We start from the raw sequence: 7,452 nt of genomic DNA, 5'->3' as shown, positions 1-7,452 counted from the left end.
TCTGTGGAGAAAGCAAGGAATTTGAGGAAATCATCAAAGGTATTCAACTTGAAACCCTAATGACAAAATTTTGAAATTGCATGTTTGTTACTCAAATTAATGGAATTAGAGTGCATAATGATTTTGTTTGCTTCTGTCTTATAATGTTTGCTTCTGTGTTTATAATATTTACTCTATCAGTTTTAATCTTTTTACCTAGTTGGTTCTCAACCTCTGCCTTATATTCCTTGAAATTTTCAAGGGTTTCTAATTTATGATGTATTAGGTAAATGTAGCCATATCTAGAATAATCATCGATAAAGCTGATGAAATATTCATACCCTTTTCTTGCTTTAACATTCATCGAACCATATAGGTTTGAATGTACTGGCTCTAAGGGTTCTTTAGCTGTAAGACCTTTTCTTGTAAAAGATCTTTTGGTCATTTTTTCTTAAGACAAGATTCACATGGCAGTAGAAAGTTGTCTCCTAACCTAATGAGATTAATGTGACCAAGTCTTAAGTTCCAAAGATAGGTGTTAGGAGAAATTTTATGTTTTTTGTTTTGAGTTTTAGCTGCTTTAGACCTATGTTCAATTTTTAACTCAGTAGATTTTAACACATATAAGTCAGTTTTGCAAAATATATTTTAATACCTTTTGAAATAACAAACACTTCATTATCTTGAAAAGAGACTTTATATTTTTGTTCTAGCAAACATGAGATAGATATTAAATTCCTCCTTATGGCAGGAATATAATAAACATTTTCAAGTAAAATAAATCTATTTTCAATGAATAACTTCATATTTCGTATTGCAATAAACATTTTCAAGTAAAATGAACCTATTTTCAATAAATAACTTCATATCTCCCATTGCTTTAGTTGAGACAACCTCCCCGGTCCTTACCTTAAAAGTTGTTTTACCTTCTGTAAGCTGCCTCCAGGAACTAGTTTCCTGAGTGAAAGCACATATATGATTAGAGACACATGAATCTAATATCCAGGTTAATTTATCATTTTCCACTAAACATGTCTCAATGACAAGTCATATTTACTTTGTTGTGCTTCTTTTGTTTCCTCATCTATAACATGCATTCAAAATGCATGAATAAATGACACTAAAACAACTTAGTGGGAAATTAGTGTCAAAAGTGAGAAAAACCCACTATGTTTTAAAATTGATTTAAAATCAATTTTTAATATGGCCATTTTTAAATATAAAAAATAAAATATTTACAAAATAAAGAAAATTTTTAAAACTATCAATGATAGACACTGATAGACTTCTAAGTCTATCAATGTCTATCATTGATTATTCTAAAATTTTGCTATATCTTGTAAATATTTTCAACAGTTTTACCATTTGAAATAATTTCCCTTTTTAATATTTAATTTAATTTTCAAAAAATCAAATTAAAACAAAAAATTGATTTATACATTTGAATTTTCATAAAATTCAAATTTTCAATTGTAAACAAAATTAATTCAAACAATTAATTTTAAACAAAATTTATTTAAATAATTAACTAAACCATTTAATTAATTGAATTAATTTAATATCAAATATTAAATAAATTAAACACCAATTCCTCAACCATGAATCCTTATTCATGTAATTAATATTTAAATCAAATTTAAATATTATCCAATTATCCAATTTCGTTTAATTAGTTAATTAAATGTGTAATTATATTGTATATAATTCATGAATCCCTTAATTCACATTTGAATATTTCAAATTCTCTCATCTCACTATTATAAAGTTTAATCCGTTTGTGAGTTAGTAAGAGGACCTAATGAACCTACAGATCATGGGCTCCAAAGATCCGATATTAATTGTCTAAATAGTTTAAACCAAATTAATCAACATGTGTTATCTATCGGGTCTCTCCAATAAAGTTCAGTAGTTGCACTCCCTTCACTGTAGATGTATTTCTATCCACTCGATATAATTATATCAGTAAGTCAACCCTTCACAGGTTGTACGTTAATAACGGTTGGGTCAAAAGTTGTTTTACCCCCGAGATTACATTTTGTTCCAATGAGAGGGTGGAGTCCCTTGTTCAAGACCTGGAGTCAGCACTTAAGGGAACAACCTTTCTATTATCCTTAAAAGCAAGTAGGAGTGAATTCTGTCTTACACCCTATTCCCCAGCTATCTACTTGGTCTTACCCTTGAAATGGGAGGCTTATTGAGCTGGCACTGTTGAGCCAACCCTCACCCATGCAAATCTAAGGATAATCCCGAATAAATAGGATTTCATAGTTAGATCAGGATTAAGGTCAAGTTACCTAGGTCATCACTTTGAAATAGCCAGTCTTAAACAGTAAACAACATTATAAAGTAAGAGTGACTTTATCTCTTGGTCTGGTCTTATACAAACTCGTTGCATAGGATGCCGCCACTCATATGTCTCCGCATGAACAATCAGGATCACTTTGTTTGTATTAAATACAAAGTAGGCAACACCCAATATTGTTTCCAGAATAAGGTACCCAACCTTATTCATATACTATAGATTGTTTTGACTATCTACTTGAACTTGATCCACTTTTATGTCTCCACATAAAGTCCAAGTACTCATGTAATAGCCATGGATCTTAGTTTATTAGATTTAGTGCAATTTACATACAATAACTATTTTACTGAATAAACTTTCATAACATCTTTATTGCAAATAGAATATGTTCAATTTTACAAACTGCGAGTTTTAGAACATACAACCCAACATATAACCTTGGATCTTAGTTTATTGGATTAAATTAATGCTGTGTAGATGCAAATAAAATACCTCTAATTTTATTAGATAAATAATTTGTGTTGACAAAATTACAAACTACGAGATACACTAGATTTAGGACATCAATCCCAACACGGACTCTTCTCTCGTCTCAGGGTTCTACTACTGATAATGTTGTAATGGTCCAAATGTTCCTGAGCTTTTTTGTGGGGGCTTAGGGGCCTTTTGTTCTGCCTTTCTCTTCTGTCTTGATGAGGGTCCTAACCCTTGAGGCTTTAGGCATTCCCCCTTCTCTTGGGAGTCAATCTCTACCGCCAAACAGTGTGCCTCCACATGAATAGTCAGCTTGAAGGACTGCATAAAACCATGTATCTCACTTTTTAGGCCTTGGAAAAAATCTTTCTACGCTATTAACCTCTATGGCGACAAGTTCAGGAATAAAATGGGACAACTTATCAAACTTCTGATCATAATCTTCGACCAACATCTGGCTCTGTTTTAGATATAAAAACTTCTGTTGTTTAGCATTCCTCAAGCTGGTGGAGAAGTACTTTAGGTAAAACCATTCTTTAAATTGCTCATAGGTTATTGCTCCAGCTTCGACATCAATCATCTTTTCAGCGACTATCACTAGATGACAACGTTATCTTTAAGCAAGAAAACCGCACACTATACTTTCTTGTTGATCGAGTACTTCATATATCGAAAGATCGTCTCTATGGAAGATAACCATAACTCTGCCTTGGTATGGTCCTTTAGGGACCCATTAAATGTGGGGGATTATACTTTTGGAAATCCCTCAGATGCTTGGCCTCAACGGACAGATCCTACAAATTCTGCTGTGGAGCAGGAACCTATTGAGGTGGTTCCTTACAAGCTAACACCTCTTCCACTATCTTCATAAAATTTTTCTTCTAATTGAATCGTCAATGTCGCAAGATCTCCCTAGGTGACGGGTGCATCAGGAGGTGAGTTCACTGGTGTCTATTCCTTATGCCCTACAATATTTTCAGTGGATGGGTGATGTCCATCCCTTTCACCAGTTTTACCTCTACAATTATCCCTCCTTGCACTGCTACATGGGGGCATTTCCTATCATTCACAGTCAACCTCCTTTAAATTCTCAGTTAAAGTAAACAGTCTACCACTACCCCTAAAGAAAACATGCAATATCATGCATATATAATTTTAGACACCTTACCTAAGAACATACCTGGTGTGGACAAGGGATCCGTGGTTAGCCATAAGGGACACAAAACCAAAACTTACATTGTAAGTCAGACTACAAAACATAAAAGTTAGGCTCTAATACCAACTGTCACGACTTCGACCATTTGAGTACTCTGACATGGGTCGTTACTCTTAAATACACATTTTCATTCAAAACACTTTTACTGACATATCACAAGTTCAGTGACACAGGAAAGGTTATTTCAAACCAAAAATATTAAATTGACAAATAAATAAAGTAAATAAAACATGTAATCGAGATAAAGAAAAAATTTATAAAGATAATGTTCTAAACAAAACCGTAAACTGTTCCGTCTGACGACATACTCAAATCTAAAAACATAGGAAAGGGCCACTTAAATACATGGGTCGTTACTCTTAAACACACATTCTCCTATGTTACAACCCTCCGTGGGGATAGCCATCGTTAAACGACTAGTAAAGGGCCGCTTAAAGCTAACCAGCAGGCGCAACATAGGAATGCTCAATAATTTGGCCATAATCCCTAGGTAGGAGGTGTTCTATAAACCATCGACTTAAGTACCCCCAGCCTTAGACAGGATTATATACCGATTGAGTTTGTAACCTCTTGGGTTTTATAAGTTTTAACTATTAAAACAGGTGGTCAACCTACGTGAGCATGCAACTGTTGTTTATGGATTTTAAATGTCTAACCCAATTTTATAAAATCTTATAAAACTTTAGACATGCTAAACATCCATAACATACATAAAGACATTCAATATTTAATATAACACTTATATTAAATACAAGAAATCTTAACATGTATACTATATATTATAACAGATTATAACATACTTTCAATGCATGTAACATGCTTCCTATGGTGGGATTTTAAATCTAAATGACATACTGTATGCACATATAAGATTTATTTAATTACAACATACATCAAATGTATAAATAATTAAACATAGACTGATATGGTTTTAGTTTTGGCATAAACAAGCAAATAGAAGCCTAACTATTACAAATAGCTCCAAAACCGTCTTTGAACTGCTCAAATCGCTCCAAACCGAACCAAAGCATCTTGAACCAGACTGGATAAGTCTGAACCGGGCCAGTAAAAAAACACTTTGAGGCTGAATCGAATTAGACCTCGAGAAAACCGGTCGAACCAACTGCTCTCGGTCCAACCTCAAAGTCTTGCAAAGGTCGATCGTGTAACGCTGAAGGCAATCGTTTAACACGATCGCCTTTTGTTGAGAAGAGGTACACGATCGCTTAGTGTCATCTGACTATCACATAGAGCAATTATTTAGCTCTTGGGTAGAACTAAACGATCGCTTAACACCATCGCCTAGCGCTTCATGTCAACGTTTAGTGTCCGCCGCATCTAAACGACTGCTTAGCTCTATCATATAGAACATTATCGCATCGTGCAACACCGTAGCTAAACGATCATTTAGTTCCATTGTATAGAAACTTCAACGCATCACCTAGTGTAATGGGCAGAAATGCACGTTACCATAGTGCTAAGTTCTTAAACAATGTTGGATTGCGTTGATGAAATGTGTTAGATTGCGTCCATTAAGCATAAACTATAATATTGCAGTTGTATGCATTCAACACATTAGAACTATTGATTTTTGTATTTTTGTGCAGAATATGCGTTAACGCAATGTAGAGATTGCTATCATAGGAATTCATTGGGTGAGCGCAACTTCACCACAAGGTTTTGCGTTGATCGTGCTTGCACACATTCGCCCAAGAAGGATCGCCACAACTTGGTCAGCGCAACATGGTGGGCACATCTGGGTGAAAGTCCAATAAAGAGCAATGAGACAGAAAGCTGATGACAGTCGAATCCAAATTAAGTTGACAGCGATAACGATCACAAAGTACATTCATTGGCTCAGTGGTACTTAAGGAGTTAGATGTAACTATAAGGGAAAAACGATAAATTGGCTCAGCTGTACCTACGACCATTTGTGAAGGGTTATCATACTATTGATTGGTTGTATCTGATGGACACAAAAATATATCTATGGTGAGAAGAGTGCAGCAGTCGGTCTTTAGTGGAGTACCCGACAGTTAACGAAGGGTGGATCTCGTGGCTAAAAAGTTTAGTCAACTATTCACGTACTGTTGGAGCTTCAAGCTATAGGTCCAAAAGGTCCCCTTGGTAGCTCAGTGGATTCAAGTTGAGAATCAGTTTTTGGGTCAGTTTGAAGTGTTCAAATTGACAAGAGGGAGTTTGATTATATATGATACGATTAAACTTGTTCTATTATATATGATATAGTTGACATGATGTATGAGATACTTTAATTGGAGGAAAAATGATATAAATATGATTTGTATCAAGTAAAGGAGAAAAGGACTACGGTTTAAATGTTGCATATGATGTGATATTAAAACTATAGGTTATAAATATAATATAATAAGTTAGTTATTATATTTATTTATAAATAAAACAATTATGAGATAATTGTTGGTGGTTTTCTCCATAACCGTGCGTGAAAGTGGGAGGTTGCATTCAATTTTCATAACTGAAAGGATAAAATGAAAATTGTTTTCATTTTGTAAAAAAGATCGATAATCGCTTCATAAATTGTACACTGCCTACCATTTAGCTAACGAGAGCCTACACGACAGCTCAATGTGTTGTCTGAATGATCGTATACATGCGCATCTACCTAAATGATCGTATAACTTTTACTAAACGATCGCGCGACTGGGCGAGGTTTACTAAACGATCATACCTACTTACCAAAATGATCGTGCACCTTTTCTAAACGATCAAGAACCAGTCTATACGATAGACTCTAAACTCTCCCACTTGTATGGTCATTGAATATGATCGTAGTTTCCTCTTTCCCTCTACCAAATCCAACAGAGTCTACACCTCCTGGATTCTCACTTCGAGAATACCAAGGTCACCGAGTGGTGGTGTCCAAGTTGCTGCTTGTTCGTGTAGAAGACCATTCGGTGTTGAGCGATAGTGTGAAATTTGGGTATACGATTGGCTTGGCGATCACAGCGATAACGAGAAGCGCTGTTCCAAGCGAGAGTGAGAGAAAGACAGAAGAAGAGTTCTTTAAAGGTATGTCTCTCGTTACTTTGTATTTAATTTGTTGACAACATGACGTAATTTTTCTGAACTGCATAGCTTGTATGTATGTTTGTGAATGATTGTATTTCTGTCACAATGAATTTGGAACGATCTTTCTTCCACTCATAGGTTCTCTTTGATAAAAGTTCCTTCACTCTTTTAACAGAGAACCTTTGAGTGGAAGCAGATCATCCAAATCCCATTGTGATTGAACATATACATTTACAGTCATACGATAATAAATTTTGCATAAAATTTAAATTATAACATGCTTTTGAAATAAAAGTTTAGAGATTATACGTTTGAAGAACCATTTGAAGTTAATCCCTCGATCGTACTCATTCACAAACGCGTCGAACAAGTCACGAACTCTCCTTGAACAACAACAAACAGCAACGAGTAAACTCGAACCAAACAGGACACT

The sequence above is a fragment of the Benincasa hispida genome, chromosome 6, assembly GCF_027475165.1.
Source record: "Benincasa hispida cultivar pf3 chromosome 6, pf3_genome.v1.1, whole genome shotgun sequence".
NCBI lineage: Eukaryota > Viridiplantae > Streptophyta > Magnoliopsida > Cucurbitales > Cucurbitaceae > Benincasa > Benincasa hispida.
Note: the sequence above shows the minus strand (reverse complement) of the source record.